Source organism: Rana temporaria, chromosome 3, assembly GCF_905171775.1.
Source record: "Rana temporaria chromosome 3, aRanTem1.1, whole genome shotgun sequence".
Lineage (NCBI taxonomy): Eukaryota > Metazoa > Chordata > Amphibia > Anura > Ranidae > Rana > Rana temporaria.
The window spans coordinates 461,566,377-461,594,072 of NC_053491.1; the positions used below are offsets into that span (position 1 = coordinate 461,566,377).

The 27,696-nt window shown below is 43.1% G+C and overlaps 1 long non-coding RNA gene and 2 other non-coding genes across 3 annotated transcripts in view; all 3 read left to right on the plus strand.

The window, feature by feature from the left end:
- The window catches only part of LOC120933531, a 61,428-nt gene that overhangs the window by 13,546 nt on the left and 20,186 nt on the right, over positions 1-27,696 (plus strand). The gene's annotated exons all lie outside the window — the stretch shown is intronic.
- On the plus strand, positions 1,580-1,653 carry TRNAT-AGU. The gene has a single exon. It is a non-coding gene; the product is annotated as a tRNA-Thr (tRNA).
- TRNAT-AGU lies at positions 15,378-15,451 on the plus strand. Its single transcript has one exon. It is a non-coding gene; the product is annotated as a tRNA-Thr (tRNA).

Here is a 27,696-nt window from a genome sequence, read left to right on the forward strand (position 1 = left end):
TCCACCTGGTAACAGCAGCAATCTGATCATCCTTCTATCGCTAAATCCACCAGTCAGCTGTGTTTAAGTTAGCAAAAATCCTTCACCGTCTCAGTGCAAATAAAGTGGTTCAAACAGCGATGCAGGGGACCATGTTAGGTAGAGGAAAAAAAAAAAAAGACTTCTTGGTGCAGTAACTTTGGTAAAAAGTGTACCCTTTAATCAAACAGCTGGGTAACTGACATCAAAAAAATGTTTTAGAAACAGCACAGGTTTAAAAACAGACATTCACACAGCCGCGGCTCAGGCCAGTCAGCTGTGGGCGTGGTGACGTCGGGATCTCTGGCTCCACCCGACACTGCGTTTCTCCGTATGAGGGGTCTACTGGGAAAGGTGATGTTCAAGTTGAATTTACTTTCGACTCGAACATCGGGCTCATTCCTACTGGTGAGTTGAGCATTTTTTTAGAATAGTTTAATGTTGAATATGCTCCTAAATGCCATTCTCTGCAGCATAGAATCAGAAGAGGACTCAAGGACTTCGTATGACTGGTCCAAAGACACTTAAAAATAACTTAAATGACAAGGAGGGAGCAAGGGTCTCACTAACCTTGGGCTGGAGTTTATTTTTTTTTGCCTCGTTTTGTATGTTGGATGAAGTTAAAATACAACATCAGGAAAATAATATTGAGACTTTATAGAATATAGACCAGCCAGATCAACCAAGGCTTTGTGGGACCTTAGTGTTTCTCTAGAGTTTGCTAGGGTTCCTTTAGCTGTGGCAGATTTGATTTAATGGTGCCTACATAGTTTCAGGGCCAACACCACTTGGCAGAGCCAGCTGCATGACACCAATATGTTCTTAGCTGTTTCTAAGAGTGTCATTTTGACCACCACTGCCAGGGAGGATTTTTTCCACTAGCCACCAATGTGAGTGGTGTTCCTCCTACTGCATTGGTTTTAGCAAGAATTTCTTAAGACCCGAAAATTATCTTAAAGGGGTTGTAAACGTAAATGTTTTTTTCACGATCCTATGCATTAAGGTGAAAAAACATCCAACGGTACCACTACCCCCCCAGCGCCCATTTTACTTACCTGACTTCTCGAAAGTCCCACGTTCGTTCCTGTCATCCTCTTCGGCTTCCAGCCTGGCCATTGATTAGCTACACTGGATGGATTTAAAGCAGCACAGCCATTGGCTGGCTCTGCTGTCAATCACATCCAATGACGCAGCGTAACGGGGGCGGGGCCGAGTGATACAGTCGGCGGCTATGACTGCCGTTGTATCACGGGAGCGTGCCCGCAAGAGCTTTCCACCATGCTCGCATGAAGGTGGAAAGCTCTTGTGGGGGGAAGCCGAGACAGCCGCAGAGGGACCCCAGAAGACATGGATCGGGGCCACTGTGTGCAAAACGAGCGGAGTTAAGTATAACATGTTTGTTATTTTAATATTTTTTTTACTTTAGTGTCCCTTTAAGGGTTACTCTGGGACAAAAAGATGAACGAAGACTCACAAAGGCTACAGACTTCACAATTTATAGATACAAGCATGCGGCTGTCTTATAATAAACAGGTTGCCCTTATGCCATGAGTCAGCAGGAGGCGCTGTGGCTTAGTTGGTTAAAGCGCCTGTCTAGTAAACAGGAGATCCTGAGTTCGAATCTCAGCAGAGCCTTGCTTTTTCTAGAATTTAAAGAGAAACAGTATCGCACAGGACATTTCCAAACTATCCCCAATTTCACATTGGATGAGGAATAGGCATTCGGCAAACATTGAGAGATTGTAGAGAAATATGAGATGGCAGAGTTAAGGTCACTTTTAGGGGAATATTGAGCTTTAAAGTGGTTGTAAACCCACTATCCAAAAATAAAAACAAAACAAAAAACCTGCAAGGCATACTAGCTCATTATGAATTACTTACCTTAGATCGAAGCCCCCGCAGTGGTCCTTGTACCCTGCTCCGGCAGACGACATCGCTCCCGGAGTTACTTCCCACGCTGTGATTGCCCTTATGCCCGTGGGAGCCACCGGTAATGGCACACTCACTGAAGCAACGGCACGTACATGCCATTGCTTCAGTGCGCATGTGCCGATGACGTTGGCACATGCAGATTTAGGAGATATCCGGGGTAGCTACAGGTAAGCAAGGTCCATAAAGACATGGATGAGAGATATTAGGGTGGAGGAACTTGACTGGCCTGCACAGAGTTCTGACCTCAGCATGAGATCGGTGAATTTTTTTTCACGATCTCATGCTTTCAAGCCTGGAGGAGAGATGTGGGGTCAATAAGAATTCCAAGAAGCTCCATAAAGAAGACCTGTCACAGTGATTCATATTACAAGGGATGTTTACATTCCTTGTAATAGGAATAAAAGTGATCAAAAAAATTCAAATGTAAAAAAAAAGTGTAAAAATAAAAAAAATTAAGTAAAATAAAAAATATATATATATTTTTTTTAAAACGCCCCTGTCCCCGGTAGCTTGCGCTCAGAAGCGAACATGCATGTAAGTCCCGTCCACATATGTAAACGCTGTTTAAACCCCACATGTGAAGTATCGCCGTGTGTTAGAGCGTGTGCAACAATTCTAGCACTAGCTCTGTAACTCGAAAATGGTAACCTGTAAAAAAATTTAAAGCATCGCCTATGGAGATAGTTAAGTACAGAAGTTTGGCGCCATTCAATGAGTGTGCACAATTTTAAAGTAGGACATGTTAGGTATGTATTTACTCTGCGCAACATCATCTTTCACATTATCCCAAATTGGGCTAACTTTACTGTTTTGTTATTTTTAAATTCATGAAACCGTTTTTTTCCCCAAAAAAGGTGTTTGAAAAATGATTGCGCAAATACCGTGCGAGATAAAAAGTTGCAATGACCGCCATTTTATTCCCTATGGTGTCTGCTAAAAAAAAATATATATAAATAATGTTTGGGGGTTCTAAATAATTTTCTAGTAAAAAAATGATGATTTTTAAATGAAGGAGAGAAGTGTCAGGATAGACCCGGTGGAGAAGTGGCTAAAGTTCACGTGCGTGTAAAGGCAGGCGTCCCAATACTTCTGTCCATGCTGTAACACTGGAAGTGTCCTTGTCTCCTACACCTTCTCTGTTTTTGTATGGAATGTCTTTGATAATTGACAATCATTGAATAACAAAAAGTACATGTGAAATACATAGTGGCAGGGCCGATCCTAGGCAGGGTGCACAGGGTGCTTTGCACCCAGGCGCCTGCAGAGCTGGGGGCGCCGAAGTGGCAGAGTTCTCCCCTCCCTCCTCTCCTTGTTTGTGTCTGTCCAGAGCTAGTGTTCTGAGCATAGGTGTGTGTCCCTCCAGAACCCATGTGTCTCTGACCATCTCCTGTACTATGTCCGCAGTCTCTGACCATCTCCTTTACTATGTCTTCAGTCTCTGACCATCTCCTGTATTATGTCTGCAGTCTCTGATTGTCTCCTGTACCAAGTCTGCAGTCTCTGACCGTCTCCTGTACCATGTCTGCTGTCTCTGACCGTCTCCTGTACTATGTCTACAGTCTCTGACCATCTCCTGTATTATGTCTGCAGTCTCTGATCATCTCCTGTACTATGTCTGCAGTCTCTGATCATCTCCTATATTATGTCTGCAGTCTCTGACCATCTCCTATATTATGTCTGCAGTCTCTGATTGTCTCCTGTACTATGTCTGCAGTCTCTGACCGTCTCCTGTACTATGTCTGCAGTCTCTGACCGTCTCCTGTATTATGTCTGCAGTCTCTGATCGTCTCCTGTACTATATCTACAGTCTCTGACCATCTCCTGAATCATGTCTGTAGTATGTCTGGGGGTCTTTCTAACAGACTCTCTAACAAAAGCACTCTCTGTGTCCATCAGAGAGGCCCTCCTCCAGGTCCCAATAAAGTACTCTGCTTCTCTTCTTGTATTTTGTTTAGTGTTAAGAGATCATGTAAGGATCCCAGGGTAATGAAGACTTTGTGGGGGAGCATCTCTGTGGTTAAGTCATTGCCATAGAAACATTTGTAAAGGGGAGGAGTTAGTAAAATGCCCATGCCCATGTGGGGGGGCGCCAAAAAATATTTCTGCACTCAGGCGCCTGTGACCCTAGGATCAGCCCTGCATAGCGGGGTTGGGTATTGTCTAGGTTACAAACCAGATCTTGTTCTCCTAATGTCGCTTTGATGTCTCCAGACCCTTTCCGGTTCCTCATGGCCTCTTGTTGTAGAGGTGTCAGCCAGGCAGAAGTGTGAACACCGCTTACCATCTCCTAGACACACTTACCCCACACTTCTGTCCTTTTGTTATCCAGCCGTTTACTGTTTGATTTACTGTCCAACAGTTCAATACCTCCCAACTGTTTCTTATTAAGAGTAACTGTCCCTAATCAGGAACCGTATCCATTTAGCCTTCTTTCCTTCTCAAAGGACTTTCTTTGTAGTTTGGAGTACATACAATAAATGTTCTATTTACCTATAAGCAGAATATTGAACTTATTTATTTCAAAGCTTGCCTAGTATAAAATAAATATTAGAATTCACATGTGCAATCAACTAGATTTATATAAATTCATAGTTATTATAATAAAGGTTTTATTTTTTATCAAGTTGCACGTCTAGAGTATGTGGCTGATAACTGTAGAGCTTTTCCGGTTGCTCATGGCCTCCCACTATAGAGGTGTTGGACAGAAGTGTGGACACATGCTTACCATCACCTACACACACTTTCCCAACACTTCTGCTCCTTTGTTCGACAGTTGTTTGATTTACTGTCCAACAGTTCCATACCTCCCAACTGTCTTTTATTTGGAGAAACTGTCCCTCTCAAGGAACCAAATCTATTTGTTTCTTCTCAAATTACCCTTTTTTGTCTGAGATACATAGTTACATAGTTACCGTATTTATCGGCGTATACCGCGCACATTTTTGCCCTGAAAATCAGGGCAAAATCGTGGGTGCGCGGTATACACCGATACCCGCTTTCCCGCGCCGAGTTTGAATACTGCGCCGGCATATACCGAGCGCAGTACACTCGTGTATCTTCGGGCAGTCTCGGCGCCTCTCGCGCTGACCTCCTGGACGTACAGGACGTCAGCGCGAGAGTTGCCGAGCCTGCCCGACGATACACGAGTGTACTGCGCTCGGTATATGTCGGCGCAGTATTCAAACTCGGCGCGGGAAATGAGCGGGGAGAACGCGAGGACGCCGCAGAAGGACGCCGGACCCGACGAAGAGGACACCCGAAGCCGCAGACGGACGACGGACCCGACGAGGCCGCCGATGGACGTCGCGCAAGACACCAAAACTGTAAGTACAAAAAAAAACATTTTTCCACAGGAATTGGGGCAACTTTAGGGGTGCGCGCTATACGCGGGAGCGCGCTATATCCCGATAAATACGGTAGTCAGATTGAAAAAAAGACACAAGTCCATCCAGTTCAACCATTAAAAAAAATATATATACTGTATATACTCGAGTATAAGCCAAGTTTTTCAGCCCTTTTTTTACGGCTGAAAATACACCCCTCGGCTTATACTCGAGTCAGTGTACCTGGAAATATTCTAATGCCGCGTACACACCATCACTTTATGTGATGAAAAAAAACGACGTTTTTAAAAACGTCAATTTAAATGACCGTGTGTGGGGGAAAACGTCGTTTTATGTCTTGTGAAAAACGACAAAAAAAAATTGAAGCATGCTTCAATTTTTTGTGTCGTTTTTCACAACGTCGTTTTTTTTTCACAAAAATTGACCGTGTGTAGCAAAAAACGACGTTTGAAACAACGTTTTTAAACCCGCGCATGCCCAGAAGCTAGTTATGAAGCGAGCTTCAATGGAAAAAAGTGGTGAACGTAACCTCGCTTTGCTAGAGCATTGTGAAAAAACGATGGTGTGTAGGCAACGTTGTTTTTGAAAATTGAAGTTTCAAAAACGTCGTTTTTTACTTCACAGAAAATGACGTTTTTTTCCATCACATAAAGTGATGGTGTGTACGCGGCATTAGACTCCGGGCGGCATCCATTGTTTAAATATTGCGGCTTCCCCCTGGTCCCGTTCCGTGATAGGCGTTTCCAGCAAACAGTGAGTGAACAGTGAGTGAGTGTTCCGCCTATCACAGAGGTCCTCTCATTCTCGGACTCCATTTCCCAGCAGGCACTGTGTCCAGTGTTCCGCCTATCATGGACGTTCTCTTGTCCGAGGATGAAAAGACGGAACACTGAACATAGTGCCTGCTGGGAAACGGAAGTATGAATAGAACATCTATTATGGTTTGGTCTCAAATAGTTGCCGACACCCCTGATGAACAGAAAAAAATGGAGGATCCCCCAGGGTGGGGCTTTTTAGGCAACAGTAGTACAAGTAGTCATGGTAGATACAAAATATATAATAGTTTAAATAAATTAAACTATTATATATTTTGTATCTACCATGACTACTTGTACTACTGTTGCCTAAAAAGCCCCACCCTGGGGGATACTCCATTTTTTTCTGCTGGGAAACGGAGTACGAGAATGAGAGGACCTCCGTGATAGGCGGAACACTCAACACAGTGTTTGCTGGAAACGCCTATCACGGAACAGGACCAGGAGGAAGCCGCGATATTTAAGCAATGGACGCTCGCAGTCTAAGAAGAATTTCAGGTACACAATGACTCAGGCACAGGGAGGCTGCAATGGACACTGTGAAGTGGCAATGGACACAGTAAAGTGGCAGTGGGCACAGCAAAGTGGCAGTGGGCAAAGTAAAGTGGCAATGGGCACAGTAAGGTGGCAATGGGAACAGTAAGGTTGGGCACAGCGAGTTGGCAATGGGCACAGTAGGCTGACAATGGGCACAGTAATGTCGGGCACAGTGAGGTTGGGCACAGTGAGGCATGCAAATAGGCAATGTTGACCCTCTTTTCCACTTAGCTGCTGCATTTCCCCCCCTAGGCTTATACTCGAGTCAATATGTTTTCCCAGTTTATTGGGCTAATATTAGGTACCTCGGCTTATACTCGGGACGGCTTATACTCAAGTATATACAGTATATATCATATCATACAATCCCATATACCCAATTCTATACCCAGAGGAAGGCGAAAAACCCCAGCAAAGCATGATCCAATTTGCTACAGCAGGGGAAAAAAATCCTTCCTGATCCCTGAGAGGCAATCAGATTTTCCCCCGGATCAACTTTACCTATAAATGTCAGTACCCAGTTATATTCTGTACATTTAGGAAAGTATCCAGGCCCACCGCAGTTTTACGCCCTCTGTTTGAAGAGGAATACCGTTGTTATGGTAGCAGCTAGCTACCATAACGCTGGTATACTCTTCTTCAGCGGGCAATCCGCTACAAGATAAAAAAGGTCTCTGCGGCGGATAACAACTTTTCTTTTATCGCCATGCTTTCCGGTACCCTCCGCTTCTTACCAGAGCCATCGGAAGTGGCGGAGGCGATCTGGTCCTTTCTGTTGCAGTGTATGGAGACAAGTGAGGGGAAGATGGCCCCCACTTGTCTCCATATCACTGCAGGGCGGAAGCAACGTCAAAAAATCACTTCCGCCCATACGTCTTAAAGGGACATTTTTTGTTGTCATTTTTTCAAATGACAATTTTTTTATTTTTTTTATTGCATTTAAGTCCAAATATGAGATGTGAGGTCTTTTTGACCCCAGATCTCATATTTAAGAGGACCTGTCATGCTTTTTTCTATTACAAGGGATGTTTACATTCCTTGTGATAGGAATAAAAGTGACCCAATTGAAAAAAAAAAAATGTTTTAAAATCAATAAAGTAAAATAAATAAAAATAATTAAAAAAAAATGTTTAAAGTGCCCCGTCCCGCCGAGCTCGCACGCAGAAGCGAACGCATACGTGAGTAGCGCCCACATATGAAAACAGTGTTCAAACCACACATGTGAGGTATCGCCGCGGTTGTTAGAGCAAGAGCAATAATTCTAGTCCTAGACCTTCTCTGTAACTCAAAATATGCAACCTGTAGAATTTTTTAAACGTTGCCTATGGAGATTTTTAAAGGTAAAAGTTTGTTGCCATTCCAGGAGCGGGCACAATTTTGAAGCGTGACATGTTGGGTATCAATTTACTTTGGCGTAACATTATATTTCACAATATACGAAAAATAGGATAACTTTACTGTTGTCTTATTTTTTTATAAAAAAAAAGTGAATTCTCTATGGTGTTAGAAAAAAAAATGTATAATGTTTGGGGTTCTAAGTAATTTTATAGCAAAAAAAATTGTTTTTAACTTGTAAACACAGAGTCTGAAATACAGGCTCTTTCCTTAAGTGGTTAAAGCAATCTACTGAGCTGGCCAGAACCACCTCTGCAGGGAGTCTGTTCCACATTGTCACAGCTCTTACTGTGAAGAAACCTTTCTGTATTTGGAGATGAAATCTCTTTTCCTCTAGACATAAAGAGTGCCCCCCCTTGAATAACTCAACACCAAGTTCACTATAAGGACCCCTTATATATTTGTACATGTTGATCATATGCCCCCAATCTCCTCTTCTCAAGAGTCAATAAATTCAGTTCCTCTAATCCATAAGTGTCAAACACAAGGCCCGCGGGCCGAATCCGGCCCTCCAGGCCATTTCATGTGGCCCTCGCACCTTTCCTGCAGCTGCAAGAGAGCTTTGGTCCACCTCCAGACCCTTACTTTCTGCTTTTAAGCAATGCATGCAGCTTCTTCCGTCGTACGTGTTGTACGTCACCGCGTTTGAGAACGACAAGATTTTGTCTTGACAGTGTGTACGCAAAGAAAGCTTGTCAAGATTCTCGACAACCCTAAGGCCACGTACACACGTCCGAGAAACTTGACGGGCAAAACACATCGTTTTGCTCGTCGAGTTCCTTGTGAAGCCGCCGAGGATCTCGGCGAGCCAAGTTTCCCCATTGACTAACGAGGAAATAGAGAACATGTTCTCTATTTGGCTCGACAAGTTCCTCGTCGGTTTCCTCGGCCAAAAGTGTACACACGACCGGGTTTCTCGGCAGAATACGGCTCCGATCGAGTTTCTGGCTGAATTCTGCCGAGAAACTCGGTCGTGTGTACGGGGCCTAACAAGGAACTCGTCTAGGAAAACGATGTTTCATTTACGACGAGTTCCTCGGTCGTGTGTACGAGGCCTTACAGATTGGGAGGATCTGATGACTTTATGGCTTTGTGAAACGTGTTAGAAGCACCAAAAGGCAGAAGGGTAGGTGTGTCTCTAAAGTGTGTCTTTCCCATGCACACACTTCCCTTTGATTGCCCCATTAACATTTAGAGGTGACATCATCTCCACCATTTAAGGGTCCATGTTAATTTCACACAAGGCTGTGGGAAAACTCAGCTCAGGCAATTCCCGGAACACAAAGGGGTTGATTTACTAAAACTGGAGAGTACAAAATATGGTGCAGCTGTGCATGGTAGCCGATCAGCTTCCAACTTTAGCTTGTTCAATTAAGCTTTTACAAAGAAATTTTAAGCTGATTTGTTTCTATGTAGAGCCACACCAGATTTTTCACTCTACAGTTTTAGTAAATCAACCCCAAAGAGCCTAAGGGGTTATTGGGAAAATTCTGGTTGATTACAGATCTATATTGACATCTGTATCTTTTGCTGTTAGTTCACTAGTTTAGGATAGACAGTGATATACCTTATGACCAAAACATTGTGAACACCTAACCATCACACCATTTGAGGTTATTGAACATCCCATTCCAAAACCATAGGTATTACTATTGGCTTTGCAACTCTCCACCCAACAGTGTTGCCAACCATCAGTATTTTTACTGGCAGCCAGTAAAAAATGGGCACTTTTTTCCTGCCAGTAAATGCCAGTATGAGGAAAGGGTTGCCAGTAAAAAATATGGCTGTGGCGCTTGTTTCGGAACTGGGAATGCGCAGCTCGAGTCCGGACCCATCCAGGACCATCCAAGTGCCTGCTACAGTGTGTTTGGGTGGTACCGGCAGGGGGAGGGTCTGGCGGAAACGGTGCCTGAACATGTCGTGGTGCAAGGGAGACAAGCGAAGCGGTCAAAGACTTGTGTGCGGGTCTGTGAGATGGGAGGAAGGCAAGCCAGGAGCGGGACTGTCAGTGCTGTTTGGACTGGAGGGGACTGAGCGGACCACCTGGCATGGAGAAAGACTGTCACTGTGACTCAGGATGGGATGTGGAGCTTTTTCCAGGACTACAGCATATTTTTGAAAAAAGCAACATGAACTTGATGTGTTCAGAACAAGCAACCTTTTGTTCTGGAGTCAGACTTGCTACTGTTGGGCCACAACACCTTTTACACTGACTGCTAAAAGCTTTTGGTTACTCTTGTGTCAGTGCTTTGGAGGTTGGGCCGTTTATCTCAGTTGGTTACAGCGTGGTGCTAATAACGCCAAGCAAAATGATTATTTATCAAATAGCACATCGACAACACAGTGGGGGAGATTTACTAAAACTGGTGCACAGAAAATCTGATGCAGCTGTGCGTAGAAACCAATTGGCTTCCAGGTTTCAGGCTGTTCCAACACAGAAGTTGCACGCCTTCACATACGGCTTTGCCCCGTGACTTCATGTCTGACTTCCATGTGACTTCAATTAAAGGGATCTGACTTTGAGTCTGGTATGCAGCATCATTTTTAAAATGAAGAATGTCCCCCCGTTGTAGCTATGTGTCTTCTTCGTCTGGTCTTCTCTCTCTGCTTCTTCTCCCGATTCTTCTCCCTCTACCGATGACTTCTTTCTCTGCCAACCCGGTCTTTCTCCGATGCTGCCTCCCGCTTTAATGTCAGGTCCGGTGTCTTCCATTTCTTATTTAGCTATAAAACAACTTTTTAAAACCTAACTCTAGCATTATTAGTCTATTTTTGGTTTGGTTTTGTTCATTAATTTTTTGTGTGGTGTTAAAAAAAAATACAAAATTAAAAATAAGCCATTTAGGGCTCTTTCACACGTCCGTTCAGTTTTTCAGATCAGTTTTTTTTTCATCAGTTGATCCGTTTTTCCATCAGTTTTTCGTCAGTTTTTCATCAGTTTTTGCATCAGTTTTTGCATCAGTTTTTCCATCCGTTTTTTCATCCGTTTTTTTTTTTTTTTTTGGGGGGCTTTTTACATAGAAAAACGGATGTTAGCGGAACGGATGATAAACGGATCATCCGTTAACGTCCGTTTTTCGTCCGTTCCGTTTTTAGACGGAAGAAAAATAGGGTTTTCTTCCGTCCAAAAAAACGGAACTGAACGCAGACGGATGCTAACGGACGTTAGCGGATGCTCATCCGCTAACGGACGCTAGCCCATAGGGAAGCATTGCGGTCCGTTAACGGACGTCCAAAAAACGGACGAACGGAACGGACGTGTGAAAGAGCCCTAATTGATTGGTAAATAACTTTACAATGCTTTGTACCAGAAATGTAAGTTTAGTGTCATTATATGTAGGACAAATTGTAGAATAAAATGTACAACTTTTATCTACAGTAAGAATAATTTAAAAAACTCATTTAATTAAAATTGGTATTTTGCAAGATTTTTTACATCTTTTTTTTCTAAAGGTTTCATGAAAAAATATATTTTTGCAAGATAATATCACCAATAGAAAGCTTGTTTGTCAGAATTTTTTTATTGCTCTGTTATCTTAAGTATTAACAAAGGTATTGCTGAATAAGCAAGTCTATAGCAAAAATTGCTTTGGTCCATAGGGGGTAGACAGATGTGAGAGCTGAAGAACTTGAAGATTTTTTTATAGTTTTGAATAGAGTAAGACATAGTTAAAGGAGATCATGTACAAGGAAGAGAAATCCTCTCTGACAGCTGTCATAGTAAATGTCCCCTTTGGAATATCCTTCTTCTATTCCTGATACAGTGGCAGGTCAAATTCAGATTGTCCCATTAATTTCTGTCCTGGTGACACCATAGAGAGGGTTGAATCTCCCTGAGAGCAATAAAAATCTAAGGCCTCGTAGACACACGACCAAGGAACTCGTCGGAAAAGACACATCGTTTTCCTCGACAAGTTCCTTGTCAGGCTTGTGGAGAAACTTGACAAGCTTTCTTTGCGTACACACTATCAAGACCAAATCTCCTTGTTCGCAAACGCGGTGACGTACAACACATACAACGGCAGGGGAAGTTTGCTTCCACTGGCACAACCCTTGGGGCTGCTTTTGCTAATCTCATGTTACTAGTAAAAGTTTGGTAAGAGACGATTTGCACTTTTCAGTCTGTTACAGCGTGACGAATGTGTTATCTCCATTACAAACGTTACTTTTACCGAAGGTGCGCTCCCGTCTCATACTTTATTCTGAGCATGCGTGGGTTTCTTAGCATACACACGATCGTGTTTCTCATCGAAAACTAGCCCGACGAGGAACACAACAAGGAAATTGAGACTCCCATCGAGGAAAAAAGAGAACTTGTTCTCTTTTTTCCTCGTCGAGTTCCTCGACAGTTTTCTTGATGAAAAGCATACACACGACCGTTTCTTGATGGATTCTGTCGAGGAAAACGGTCGTGTGTACGAGGTCTCACAGACGTTCTATCTTTTCTCAACTCTGTTCAGAACCAAAAATTGGTTTTAGATATACTTTAAAGTTAAGTAAAGAAAAATATCTTTTGGAAAGGGCCACCAATCCTAGGAACATTTCCCAATCTGATGATAAACATCTGGATGGAACAAACTTTCTCTAATGTAGGTGAAGGCAGCTGGAAGGCAATTTCGACTAGTTTAAACAAATTCCTCTATGTGTCTTCTCTTTGATGTTCTTAGAGCCCTCTCTAGTGCCCTATCAGCCCTCTTCTGCAGAGGTGTCAGACAGAAGTGTGGACACTTCCTCATTGTTGTCACCTGGACACACTTCCCAACCACACACTGGCAGTGACACACTTCTGTCTTTTCATATGCGGCTGTTTGATCTTCTCTCCACTTGGTCTTCAGACCTCACCTAAACCTGTGGAGCATCTCAGAGGTAAATGGTCACTTCTTTGTGGATATTTTAACCCTTTCATGGCTAAGGAAATTTCCAACAAGAAAAGTTCGATGTGAGCTTTTGGTCGAAAATTTCGACCGTGTGTATGCTCCATCCAATTTTTTCTGTCGGAATTTCCGACAACAAAAATTTGAGAGCTGGTTCTCACTTTTTCTGACAAGAAAAGTTCTTGTCGGAAATTCCGATCGTCTGTATGCAATTCCGAGGCACAAAAAACACGCATGCTCTTAATCAATTAGACTCAAACTCGGAATCATTGAACTTAATTTTTCTTGGCACATCGTAGTGTTGTACGTCACCGCGTTCTTGACTTTTGGAATTTCCGACAGCATTTGTGTGACCGTGTGTATGCAACAAAAGTTTGAGCCAACATTCCATCGGAAAAAAATCTACGGTTTTGTTGTCGGAATTTCTGATCGCGTGTACATGGCATAAGCCTATTTCTGACATTTGTTGCTTGCAAGTTAAAATCCGTATTTTTTGCTATAAAATTACTTAGAACCCCCAAACATTATTAATATATTTTTAGCAGAGAATCTACAGAATAGCATAGTGGTTGTTGCAATATTTTATGTCACACTGTATCTGTGCAGCGGTCTTTCACAATTTTTGGGGAAAAAATACATGAATTAAAAAAAACGAAACACTAAACTTTGCCCAATTTTTTTGTATAATGTGAAAGATGATGTTACGCCGAGTAAGTAGATACACCAACATGTCATGCTTTGAAATTGCCCGCACTCGTGGAATGGCGACAAACTACGGTACCTAAAAATATCCATAGAGTCAGAGGGAAGGGAGGAGTGCTGGCTGCAAGGAGAGTGAAGAATGAGGTAAGTAAATCCTCCCTTTGTGTCTCCTCTACACTGGAAGGGTAACTTTGGATCATAACCAGAGTGCAGCAGTAAATAGAAACCTGAATGTAATCATGTTCAAGTCAAAGAATAGGGAGAACAAAATCAACAAAATCATCCCAAAAAATCTTGGACCCATAAGTCCAGGATCCAACATACTATGTTGAAAATTACAGATCCAGGGGGTCCAGAGAGGAGTATTTGAATCGTAAATGTTTCTAACCTTTCTACACTATTATCTTAAAAATGTATTTAATTCATGGTGGGAACTCTTACAGATTGGGAGGATCTGATGACTTTATGGCTTTGTGAAACATGTCAAAGGCACCAAAAGGCAGAAGGGTAGGTGTGTCTCTAAAGTGTGTCTTTCCCATGCACACACTTCCCTTTGATTGCCCCATTAACATTTAGAGGTGACATCATCTCCACCATTTAAGGGTCCATGTTAATTTCACACAAGGCTGTGGGAAAAAAACTCAGTTCAGAAATTCCTGGACACAAAGAGGTTGATTTACTAAAACTGGAGAGTGCAAAATCTGGTGCAGCTGTGCATGGTGGACGATCAGCTTCTAACTTTAGCTTGTTCAATTAAGTTTTGACAAATAAATTGGAAGCTGATTCGTTTCTATGTAGAACTGCACCAGTATTTTCACTCTCCAGTTTTAGTAAATCAACCCCAAAGAGCCTAAGGGGTTATTGAGGAAAATGCTGGTTGATTAAAGCTCTACAATGACATCTGTATATTTTGTAAGCATCAGATGTTTTTTCACCTTAATGCATTAAGTGAAAAAACTGGAAGCTTTACAACCCCTTTAAAGCTTTTGATTACCTTTGTGTCAATGCTTTGGAGGTTGGGCCGTTTAGCTCAGTTGGTTAGAGCGTTGTGCTAATAACGCCAAGAAAAATTATTATTTATCAAATAGCACATCAACAACACAGTGGGGGAGATTTACCCAAAAAAAAGTGTAGTGTTACAAAAAAAACAAGAGACAGTTTTGGAAAAGTATTTTATGAAAAATGAAGAATGTCCCCCCTGTTGAACCTATATGTCTTCTTCCTTAGGTCTTCTCTCTCTGCTTCTTCTTCGTCTGCTTCTTTTCCCTCTGCTTCTTCTCCCTCCACTTCTTCTCTTGGTTCTTTTCCTCCACCAATGACTTCTTCCTCTGTCAACCCGGTTTTCCTCCAATGCTGCCTCCCGCTGTTATGTCAGGTCTGCCATTTCTTATATAGCCATGGGGTGTGGCCATCCAGGGACGTCACACGGAGACCCTGCCCGCTTGTGACTCAATAAGTGTTTCTAGCTATATAAAAACAAAACCCATTGCTTAGGAACCATTTTGGCATGTTTGGCTTATAAGTTTATTCTTAACCACGGTAAGGGGGCATACTTCCCTCTGACCCCCAGTTAATTGGCTTTAGTTGGGATTCCCCAAGACCAAAAAAATTTATTTTAAGGACAAAAAGGTGAGAATGATTGATAAATACCATAGACTTTAGAATGAATAACTGCAAGCATAAAACTATGTAAAAGTAAACATGTCACTCATATTTACACACATTATCATTTTCCATATGACATCCATACATTGTCACCTGGTGCTGTGGCTTAGTTGGTTAAAGCGCCTGTCTAGTAAACAGGAGATCCTGAGTTCGAATCTCAGCAGTGCCTTGCTTTTTCCCAGAGTTTTTAACCAACAATGGTTTATGTGAAGGAAGGTACCGACCTACTCCAATTCTCAAAATGGCAGGTAGGACCAGGAATAGGCATTAAAGCGGAGTTCTAGCCAAAATATGACTTTTAAGATAAAAATATCCCTAGAATACTCATGCCTCGGGCCAAGTGGCAAAGGTATGCTGTAATTTATGCCCAGTTTTCTATCGGTGCAGCATTGTTTTCTTACTTTTTGAAGTTTCTGTACAGCGCGACCATCTCCAGTGCGGGCATCTATAGCTACAGTGTCTTTCTTCCTGGATTCCATGCATGTTGGCTACCCAGCATGCACCTGCCGATTTCGCGCATGTGTAGTGCGGTGCAATTTTGGTCAGCTTGGCAGGGCACAGCCTTGCCAAGCTGACCAGGATTTTCCATAGATGCCAATGTTATATTTTACTGGATCTGTGCAATGCCAAGCTGACCAAGAATTTCCATACACGCCATGCCAAGCTGACCAAGATCTCACAGGAGCCAATGCAAAACCGGAAATTACACCTGCGGCCCGACCCCCTAGAGGAGGAAGTGAAATTAGATATAGGCATAAATAAGGCAAGTGAAGCGAAAAATAATAATAAATTGCCAATTCATTTTTAGGATGCACATTAATGCTGCATGGTGAGGAGTGAAAAATGTGGGTGGAACTCCGCTTTAAGCAATATAAAAAATCCGATTGTTATTGGGTTGCGAAATAAAGTCCTTCCCCTTTTTCTTTCCTCTTAACGTGTATCATAATTTTAAATAATTATAGATGTGAGAATAGAAGAAGGAGGCAAAGGTTTCTCTTCACTTAATTTCCCAATCATGGCAGACATCCATGAGCTGATTGGGTTGGAGTTTTTCTTCAAGTTTGTCTTCCTCCAAGATACTCTGGCATCCAGGAAGATGTCTGTAGGTTCCTCTCCTTTGTTACTTCATAGACCCAACATACAGCCATATCCGCTCTATGCTCTATAGTTGTTAATAAACTAAGGCCGAGTACTCACGAGCAAACATGTCCGTTCGAAATGTCCGACGGGCTGTTTCCGGCGTACAAGGCTGTTTTTTCATTTGGCCCGCTGGCTTGTACACACCAGCGGACGATATTTCCCTGCGGACCTGAACGCGTGCACGTAATCCACGTTTGACGTCACTATAAAGGGAAAGGCCAAAGTCAATGGCGACGCCCTCTGTTCCGCTTTTGCTAGTTACGGCTTTGCTCGTGTTAGTGAAGGTTTGGTTAGAGCTGATTCGCGCTTCTCGGTCTCCAGGCTTTAGCAGGTAGTATTTTCTCGTTCAGTGCGTGTGCTTGTGGGTACGTAGTTGGCATTCGGGTACAGGCGTGCAGTTCGTTCTGCTTAGCAGATTCGTACTGTGCGTTCGTATCTGTGTGTCGTGCGTTCTTTGCAGGTACCGCTGGATTTGATTGTGCTTTCTGTTGGAGTGTGTTCTTGACTGACCAGCCGGCCGGTTTGAAGCCATGATGGAGCAGCAGCGTCAATTTACGCGAGTTGGTGCTGTTTATGGGATGGCTGCTGGATATGTTCATTATTCCAGTACTTTGGCCAGAAACAGGGGGCGGAGGCGTTTCTGGACCAAGAATTGGTTGCGCCAGCGTGACCAGTTCTCACATATGCCTCTGCTTAGGGAACTCCAGGAGAATAATCCTAATGACTATAGGAATTTTCTCCGCATGACGGACCCCGTATTCAACAGTCTGCTGGAACTTCTGTCCCCCTATATCACGAGGCAGGACACTGTGATGCGCCAAGCCATCACGGCCGAGCAGAGGCTTATTGCCACGTTGCGGTACCTGGCGACTGGGAGGAGCCTGCAGGACCTCAAGTTCTCGACAGGCATCTCTCCGCAGGCGCTTGGGGTCATCATACCGGACACGTGTGCTGCCATCATTAAAGTTATGCACGAGGAGTATATGAAGGTAAGTTTCCTCATTTTAACCTCACAATGTGTCTTTAATAATGTGGCAAACTAACTTTTTATTTTATTTCCCAGATATGCTGTGTGTTTAACTAACGTTCCCTTTTCTCACTATGCATGTTGATATCAGCTTTTACATGTTCTTTTTATTTTGGCCTACCTGCATATTTTGATCTTACCCAATATTAACCTGTCCAGCATGCTATCTTCGGGCCAACCCCCACCATGCCACTTTTTTTTTGTTTTTTTTGTTTTCTAAAAACAGTTTAAACACCCCCCACCCCCCCTTCAAAGTGTTTTTGTCCCCATCAGAGGGCTGTGGAGTCTCTTATTAATTAAGTGGGCCTATATATTTGTGCCCCGAAATTCTCCCTTCATAATTTGCAAATGCTATTTTAAAAATGTAAAGTTGCACAAGGATGCTTGTATGATTATGTTTGCAATGTTTATGTGCCAAAGTACTAAATCTCTTTTTTTGTTTGTCCCCACAGCTACCCTCCACACCACAGGAATGGCAGTCTGTGGCTTCCCAATTTGCCGAGCGGTGGGATTTTCCTAACTGCGGTGGAGCAATAGATGGGAAACACGTCCGCATTGTGCCCCCACCCCACTCGGGGTCCTACTATTATAATTACAAGGGTTATCATAGTATCGTGTTGATGGCGGTGGTGTCGGCACAGTATGAGTTTCTATATGTGGACGTGGGGAAGAACGGCCGGATGTCAGATGGGGGAGTGTTCGCACGGACTGATTTCTATGATCGTCTCCAAACTGGTGGTCTGGCATTGCCACCAGATGAAGATAATGTGGAAGGACTTCCGTTTGTGTTCCTAGCGGACGAGGCTTTCGGCCTTGGACCTCACCTAATGCGGCCTTTTCCCCAGAGGACCCTCACCTCAGAGAGGAGTGTGTTCAATTTTCGGTTGTCCAGGGCTCGGAGGGTAGTCGAGAATGCCTTTGGGATCCTCAGCAACCGGTTCCGCCTGTTCCTGACATCGATACATTTGGCGGAATATAAATTGAACACCGTTATATTTGCCTGCTGCATTTTGCACAATTTTCTACGCAGGCACTCCCAGACGTACCTAGCCTCCATGGGCTCTGAGGCAGGACTACCCTCAGAGAACATTCCTGGCCTGGACACTGGTCGCGCTGGCTTGGCCCCCCAATCTGCTCGTGAGGTACGCGACAAATATGTTGAGTACTTCATGGGTCGGGGGGCCATTGCTATGCCAGATCATATTTCTTTCTAATTCGGCCCCCAAAGAAAGGAATATTCTCACAACTAATAAATAATTAGACCATTGGACTTTATACAGTTGTTTGTCATTACTGCTTTTTCTCTATTTTTCTGTCTTCCAGGTTATCTCCAAAAATAGTGCACTTCTAGTGCCAGATTTACTTACTCAGATGTATTAACTAACCACATTTGCACATTATTCACTCATCTACTAACTGGGTATTCAGTCTAGAAATAAGAAGCCACTCATTTTTCTGCTTTTGATGTCTCATTATTTTTATTTTTTTTTAGTCATTTTTTAACAAGAAATGTGTATTTTTAGGCAGAAAACATTTCCTGCAAATTCTTGAGACAAAATATTGGCTTTTAATTATTTATTTTTTTTTCTTTATTGACAGTGATTAGCAATAATAATGATCGAAACACAATGTAAGAATAATTTCACAGAAACTATACGCAAGAATTTTTGGGCTTGTCTCCTATATATCTATCTCTAGATATATATATATATATATATATATATATATATATATATATATATATATATATATATATATATATATATATATATATATATATACACACTTCTAAACAGAATTTTTTTAGACTTTGGTTAAAAATTTAAGTTCTTATTTAGTTTGGTTTCCAATAACCCAGACTAATTTATGTAGACATTTTTTGGCTTATTTTTTATTTTCTAATTTTTTTTTGGGTATTTGTTTCTAAGACATTTATTTACATTTATAAATTGTTGTGTATTTTTTTTATACCAAACATTTTTTGGCTTTGTATTTGTTTGTGTCTAATTTTTTCAACAAGATTTTAACACAACACAAAAATTTTTAGTTTTTTTACAAAAATTAGTTAACTTCTTTCTTTAGGTGAGATTTCTTGTTCGTTTTGTGATCTGAAACTGGAAACATTTACAAACCAAAAAAGATCAACACCAAACAAAAATTTAAAAAAAGAACAGCAGTCAGTCATATGGATGGTGTGCTTTCACACTGGAACACGCCAAAATTTCTAAATGCACACATTCAGTGAAAACTCGCCAAATGTCATTGGTTAAACAGACAAATGGCCACATGTGCTATCTGACATCATGGGTGATCAATGTCTGTGTTTTGTGGGAGCAAACCCTTCCTCTCAACTACTTGAGGATCGAGGAGGGGTTTGTACCCACAAAGCACAGACAATAGATAGTCTGTGATGGCAGATAGCACATATTGGCACAGTGTGTGTGCATTTAGAAATTTTGGCGTATTATAAAGTACAAAAATTAAAAAGGGTTTTGTGGGCGGGGGATGGGCGGGGGATGGGCTTCTGTGGTTCAGTCTTTGACACGGCCCATCATGTCAATGATATTTTTGTAATTTTGTTCGATGACTAGCATCCTTTGTCGCATGTTCTCCATTTCCGTGCTACACTCTGAAATGACATTTCGCACATTCTGCTCCATGACTAGCATCCTTTCCCGCATAATGTCCATTTCCGTGCTGCACTCCATTAGTTGCTGTACAATTATAGAAGCACTTGCACGTGAAAAATGTGCTACTCCATCTTCATCCCCTAAAAATAAACAAATTGGCATTCAAAATATGTAAATAATTTCCAGCCTATCTGCATATGTTTGGCCCTATTAATATAGGGGTGACACTGACCTGATGGCCTGATAATTTCCACATCCCCAATTTCTTCATCTTCTATCACTCCTCCTTCTTCCACCACCTCCCCATCATCTTCTATCACTCCTCCTTCTTCCACCACCTCCCCATCATCTTCGACTCCTCCTTCATCCATCAATCCACCTTCTTGCAATTCGCCAAATTGTTCTTCCGCCACTTGCCCTTCATCTGATATAAATTCTAAGTCCAAAATAACTTCTTCCTCCTCTCTTCCTTCCTCCTTTCTTCCTTCCTCTTCTCCTTCCACATCCTCTTCTCCTTCCACATCCTCTTCTCCTTCCACATCCTCTTCTCCTTCCACATCCTCTTCTCCTTCCACATCCTCTTCTCCTTCCACATCCTCTTCTCCTTCCACATCCTCCTCTCTTCCTTCCCCAGCCTCCTCTCTTCCTTCCCCAGCCTCCTCCTGCTCAACATGTGGAGGTGTTTGATTTTCCGGGTGTCTGGCCAGCTCTGCCTCCTCCAATTGCTGGCGTCTTCTTTCCCCTATAAGAAATAATCAAAAACAAAAGGTATACTCATCAGCACACAGATATTGTATATCATAAATCGCACACATTGCATAGACGATACATTTATGATGATTTTTGGTTGTTTATTCTTTCAGCAATCCTCCATTTTTGGCGTAGTTCTAGGCCAAGCTCTGATCCTGCCCCTTTTTTGCAAAGAAGTGACACAAATGGATGTCCCCCCAAAACATTAATTCTCGTCGACCCTCCAAATAAATATACTTTGATTTTTGAGACACAGGTGCTTTGCATTTCAAGATGTTAAAACATCAGCTTTATTTGCATTTTGGAGAATGAATCTTGTTTGCCTGTCACATTCACTCAATTTAATTTCTGTGATTTTGCTATTCAACAATGTTGGAAAACCAAGTTTGGGGCCAGTCAGCCATGTCCAGGTGTGTTGTTCCTGGAGTAACGTCACATTTTTGCTAAACAATGTCATATTACGCGTGTTTACTATTTCACAAAATTTGTTTAAGGTTGTTATTTGACATAAACACAATACAGTATCTACACGTGTTCAAAAGTACAAGCAGGCCAAGGAGGCAGATGTGAAAAAATACATGTCAACACATTATTGCAGACATTCCCCCCCCCCTTAAATAATATGGACTTACTTTTACGCAGAATTTTGAGTATCTTCTTCATGTGATGTGGCTCCCTCAATTTTAAATCGGACCAACGCTTCCGTAGTTGCTCCTTTGACCTGGTGACACCAAACATTCTCCTCATTCTCCTTGCCACCTTGTCCATTATGTGTGACTTCCTACGGTTCGGTGTTTTGTAGGGCCCACATTCACCATCATAATCCTTCCTCCTCATGATGTAAACCAACTCCACCATTTCTTCGAACGCCATATTAGTGGCTTTATATCTTTTAGGCCTGGATCGGGACGGTCCTGCCTCTGTCCCTTCACTTGCGCCATGAGAGCTCCGTGCCCGCTCGTGTGACATCGCCATCTTTCCTTCCCACAGAGATTAGGGGCGTGGAAACGAGGAAATGTCCCGTCAGGGGCAGAGATGAGGGCGGGGATTATTGCATATGCGGAGTGTCGCGAATGCCAACAACGTATTGACGTAGGTTACGCGGAGAATATTCGCGCGATTCCAGAACCTACACAGTTAACGCCATATTTACTTTTTCAATTGATTAGGGGCATGGCAAAGGTGACGAGGGCGGCGTTTCATACATACGCGGAGTGGATAAAAGGCGCTTGACGTGATTACGTAGGTTACGTGTTAATTCAGCGAGCGGAAGAAACGAGGATTGTGAGAGAGGCAGGTAAGAAATTTAAACATGGGATCAGCAGCGGGCTCTAAAATGTAGAGCAATGGGATGGGGGTTTGGTCTGTTGGTTGCACAGTTTTATTAAGCTATTATGTCTCTTGGATACCAGAATGTGATTTTCGTACCCAAATGCTTTTGTAGACATCACAAAATAGAGAGGTCAAAAATGCTGTGACTCATTATCAATTATGTAGGGTGTATTCAGATCAGGCCAAGTATTGTTCTGTGTTGGTTGGACAGAGGTCATTAGGAAGTTTCTTTCATGTAATCAATGCTGAGGGGCAGGATATCTACACATGCAATAGTGCCTTGATGAATGCTGTCATTTGTAATAATTGTGTATGGTTGTAGATTTATATTATTTCCTGCAATGTAACCAAAGGGGCGGCATGTATAAAAAAAATGTTAGCTAAAACCAACCAATGGGGCAGAGCTGGCCAGCATTTTCTAAACAAGAGACACTGTGTTTGTATTTCTATATAGGTACTACTTTTTAAACAACATATTCTATCAATGTAAATGCTGAGGCTTTTTTTAATTGTGTTTTTGGTTTCTTTTCATTTTTTCAATCTAGAATAAAAAAAATAAATCATAACTTCACAATGGATCTCCTGCAGAGCCAAGACATTATCCAGCATTTGCTGGATAAATTTAGGGAAATGCCCATCCTGTGGGATTCAAAGCAGGACCATTATCATAACAAGGACATACGAGCGGCAGCACTTGAACAGCTAGCAGCATACATGAGGACATGGGTGCCAGAATGCAGTGCCAACATGGTGAAGGATAAACTTGCCAACCTCAGGGGCACATATAGGAGAGCGTACAAAGCTCACCAAAAGCAGCTAAGATCTGGAGCAGCAGCAAGACCACCAAAGGAACCCAAGCTGTGGTATTACAACCAGATGTCATTTTTGCGGGATCAACTGGAAGGCAGGCCATCAATGTCAAGTCTGAATCCCAACCTTCCCTCCACGCTACCTCCCAGCGGGACTTCCCCAGATCACCACAGCCCTGCAGAGTCGGATGAAGAGGGCCTGGCTGACAGAGAGGCAGATCTGCGCCTCTACGATGATGAGGTATAGTAGTTTCATAACTATTTATGTAATAATCTTAATTATTGTTTGATTCTTGACTTGATATTGGTTAATAAAATACAAGCTGGGAAGTAAAAATCTAAAATCGTGGGCAAACAAATAGGTGTCAGGGATGACAACTGCAGGGGTCAGAGGGTGAGTCTGTTTTCAAGTTTAAATTCAAGGCAAAAAATAAGATTCAAGCATGAAAATGTGAGTGAGTATATTCCTAAATATATTACAACATGTCCCTTTTTTTTACACAGGAAGAAGAGACCAGCCAGGAGGTGGCAGATCCTCTCCTCACTGTCAGCCAGGACGAAGGGGTCAGTGGCAGCCAGGAGGAGGCCGGGCCCAGTGGCGTTCAGCAGCTCCCCAGGACAAGCACCACCAGCCAGGCTCCTCCCCTTTATATTAGGCCACCAGGCCGTAAGAAGAAATTGGGGGCAGTGGAGGAAGCCAGCCTGAAAATGATTCAGGAGGCGAGTGCCATCATGAGGGCCCCCCTCAACCCCACTGAGGCCTACAGTGCCTCCGTGGCACATGACCTCAATAAAGGCACGGAGGAGCAGAGGCAATTGGCCAAGGGCATCATCAACCAGGCCCTTTGGTGGATGCAGAGGGAGCTGCTGACCCCAGACACTGGGCTATGTGACCCGGCCCGGCTTGCTGAACACCATTCTCCTGCTGCCACATCATCCCCACCTGCAAGGGCCCAGGGAAGACCCGCTGGAAGGCAGCCTGGAAGGAAGGTTGCAAGGAAGAGGAGACGTTGATGCCCTGCCTTCCATTTGATCCCCCACAAATGGCATCTTGTTTGGACTACCACAGCTTGGGTTCCTTTGGTTATGTGCTGCTGCTTCAGATTTTATTTTGTGTGCTTCCTGAGGTTGGCTAGTTTATCCTTCACCATGTTTCAAATGCAAGTTTGCATGTATGTTGCTAGCTGTTCAAGTGCTGCCATTCTGTTTTTGATCCTTTTTATAATTTGCTCAAATAAAAGCCTTTTTGTTGATTTGAAAAACGTGCCTATTGTTTGTAATACTGTGGGTATTATTTTAGGCATCAAACATTACAAACAAATAAAATGTTTAATCTAAAATATTCACTAACTCATGTGGGGGGGGGGGGGGGGGGGGTCATTTGGTGTGCCAACATGGTAGACAATTTAAACAACCTTCAAAAAAATCCTGTTAAATATACAAACAAAAGCTAAATCAAAACTATTTCCTATTAAAATATTCTAAATGGTGACATAACTATAAACACCTAAAGAAAGTGGGAAAGATAACCATTAAACATTAAAAGCAAAAAATTTGAAATGTGGAGGACCACTAAAAATATGATACGTCGGGCCAATAAAAGTTTGCAAAAATCTTACTACATCACAGCTAACAAATGTCACTTTTCAGTATGGAACAACTCAGTTGAAATAACATGAGCTAAATAACTGATTAGTTATAGCAAGAGAAGAATGAATAAAACGACGGCATCAAGCGTTGGTTATTGTGTGTTTTGCTTCAGTGTTCTATTGCTAGAATTAATCTTTCTATTGACGAATGTGCCATATCCCAAACAAACGTGAGTTTTACCTGAACGAGCGCTCCCGTGGCCTCATTTAGTCTGAGCATGCGCAGGGTTTTTGTACGTTGGTTTTGTGTACTCACCACCAAACATGTACGTTCGGACAGGATTTGAGCGGACGGTTTTAAAACAAGTTTGGAAATAAATGTCTGCTGAAAAACGGCCCGGCGGGCAAATGTACGGTGAAATTCTGTACGCTCGTAACTACACACGACCAAACATGTATGCTGAAACTGGTCCGCGGGCCAGTTTCAGCAAACATGTTTGGTCGTGAGTATGGGGCCTAACAGATGCATTGCTAATGTCTGTTGGTAGTTGGAAGCTGACCATAAGGAAGACCATAGTACATATACAATTGCTTAGCATCTTCTGACCACGTTGAGATGTCTTTTGACATGGCTTTAACTCTGGTATCACAAACTTTGCAGAAAACCTCCCAAACCTGCTTATAGGAACTTTTAAGGGCCCTTTAAAACCAGGTTGGTGATGCAAGGATAGGGTAGTGTAAAAGGCACCCACCTTAAAGCAGTTGTATGGGTTCGATAAAAAAACAAAAACAAACATATCATACTTACCTCCACTGTGCAGTTCGTTTTGCACAGAATGGCCCCGATCCCCCTGTTCTGGGGTCCCACGTGACTGTCTCGGCTCCTCCCCCGCTAAAGCTAACCCCCTCTAGGAAGCTCTTTCCCGAGGGGGTTAGCTTGCAGGCGCGCTCCCTGCCATACATACTGCGTCCGTAGACACAGAGTGTATGACTCAGTCCCGCCCCTAGCGGCCGCGTCATTGGATGTGATTGACAGCAGCGGGAGCCAATGGCTTCAATGCTATCAATCTATCCAACCAACTGGCAGACTCTGTGGAGAAGAGGATGCCAGGGCAACAGGGGCGGACTGACCATTCGGGCACTCGGGCATTGCCCGAGGGCCCTATGCCACTAGGGAGCCCCATCAGGGTTGCCAGCCTCAGTAAAACCAGGGACAGTATGTACAAATCTGTGTTTTTAAAAAATCCCAAGATTATAGCTGCCCCGCCTCTTCAGTACCTTTTCAGTGTGTGTATGTGTATTCTGTGTGTATGTGTACTGTGTGTGTATATTGTGTGTCTGTGTGTGAATACTGTGTATGTATACTGTATGTGTGTGTATATGTGTGGCCCCATAATCTATTGCCTGGGGGCCCCATAATCTCCTATTTCCTGGGGGCCCCATAATCTCCTATTGCCCGGGGGCCCCATAATATCCTATTGTCCAGGGGCCCCATAATCTTCTATTGCCCCATGAGTTGTCAGTCCCCCCCTGCGGGGAAGCGCACAGCAGGTGAACGGGCTTAGGTAAGTAAAACAGGGGGGGGGGGGGGCGGTCTTTGGGCACGTGGCAGCGAGGTGTTTTTTCACCCTAATGCATAGCATGCATTAAGGTGAAAAAACACGAACCTTTACAACCACTTTAAAGACTCTAATAAATCACTGGTATAAACCTGTAGTGGATGCACACTTTACAAAATACGCGTTTCACTGAATAACAGTTACTAATGATATCTCTGATGTAATAAACCTTCTGCTGCTATCATGGCCACAATATTACATAAAGCAGATTTCAGCAAGTATTTGTACCCATTTAAAAAGATAACAGATTGCTGGATCATTTTCTGCCCTTTTGCGTCCTGCCTTCCTTTCCGGTTGATATAAATACATAGGGAAGGTCAGGCTAAGCAGTTAATGTGCTAAATAGGACCGCATGGGAGCCAAAGGGTCCATGTCAACAGAAAGTATGTAACCTTCGTCTGCCACCCCAAGGGATTCACCAATTTTGGACACTACCAGTTTTGGGACTCTCACCCTTTCAGTTATTCCTGGGCAGGCACGGGATAGTTAGGAAATTAACCGAGTTGCATGTAAATGCTGTAATGTATCTAAATGTTTTAAGTAAATTTCTTGAACTGTTCTTAAGCCTGGTCTGAAGTTATTCAAGGGGTGCATGGTGGAACATGGCGTAACAGAAGAACAGGATCTGTAAAGCACACATGGGGTATGAAGCAGGGCTTCTATGCAAAGTTAACTAGGCAGGAGAGTCAAAGTTAGAGAGCTGTCACCACGGGTAACCAGGACCCAGCGAAAAATTTATAGCAGCCGATCATGGTGTGGTACCTGGCAAAGGTGCGGGTCCTTCAGTAGTGAGGTTGTCAGTGCTCTGACTCCCTTCCTAGCAGTCAGTTACTATCTGGGACCAATCCAATGGTTTGGAGACCCCATATATCTAGCCGCATGGTACTGGAGAGTGGGAGGAGTTAATGATGAGAAAGCATAAGGTCTGCGCTAGTTGAAAGCTGACTTTCACATGAGCGTGACCCCACCTGGTCCCGAACATTGATAGTGCGTACACGAGAAAGGTCAGCCCTGCGTGCAGGGTGAGTAGGCCCCATCCACAAACTGAGCCTCGTATATGAAAAGTGTTTGAGAAGACTCTGTTCTTTGTAAAAACTTCAAGTATGAGGTCAGGATTGGAAGAATCCCCTGCCTGGCATTCCAATTTTCCTCAATGCATATGCTATGCATCTTTACATGACTATAAGAACAGTGCTTGAAATTTTTAGCTGGATTCAGGTAGGCGGGCGCATCGTTGCGGCTGCGTAGCGTATCATATTTACACTACGCGGCCGTAAGTTTGCAAGACAAGTACTGTATTCACAAAGTACTTGCCTGCTAAGTTACGGCGGCGTAGCGTAAATGGGGCCTGCGTAAGCGCGCCTAATTCAAATGAGGATGTGGGGGGCGTGTTTTATGTATATTAACTGTGACCTGACATGATTGACGTTTTTTACGAACGTCAATATGTACACGGATGCATGCGCCGTCCGTGTACATATCCCAGTGTGCATTGCGGCAAAGTACGCCGCACGGACG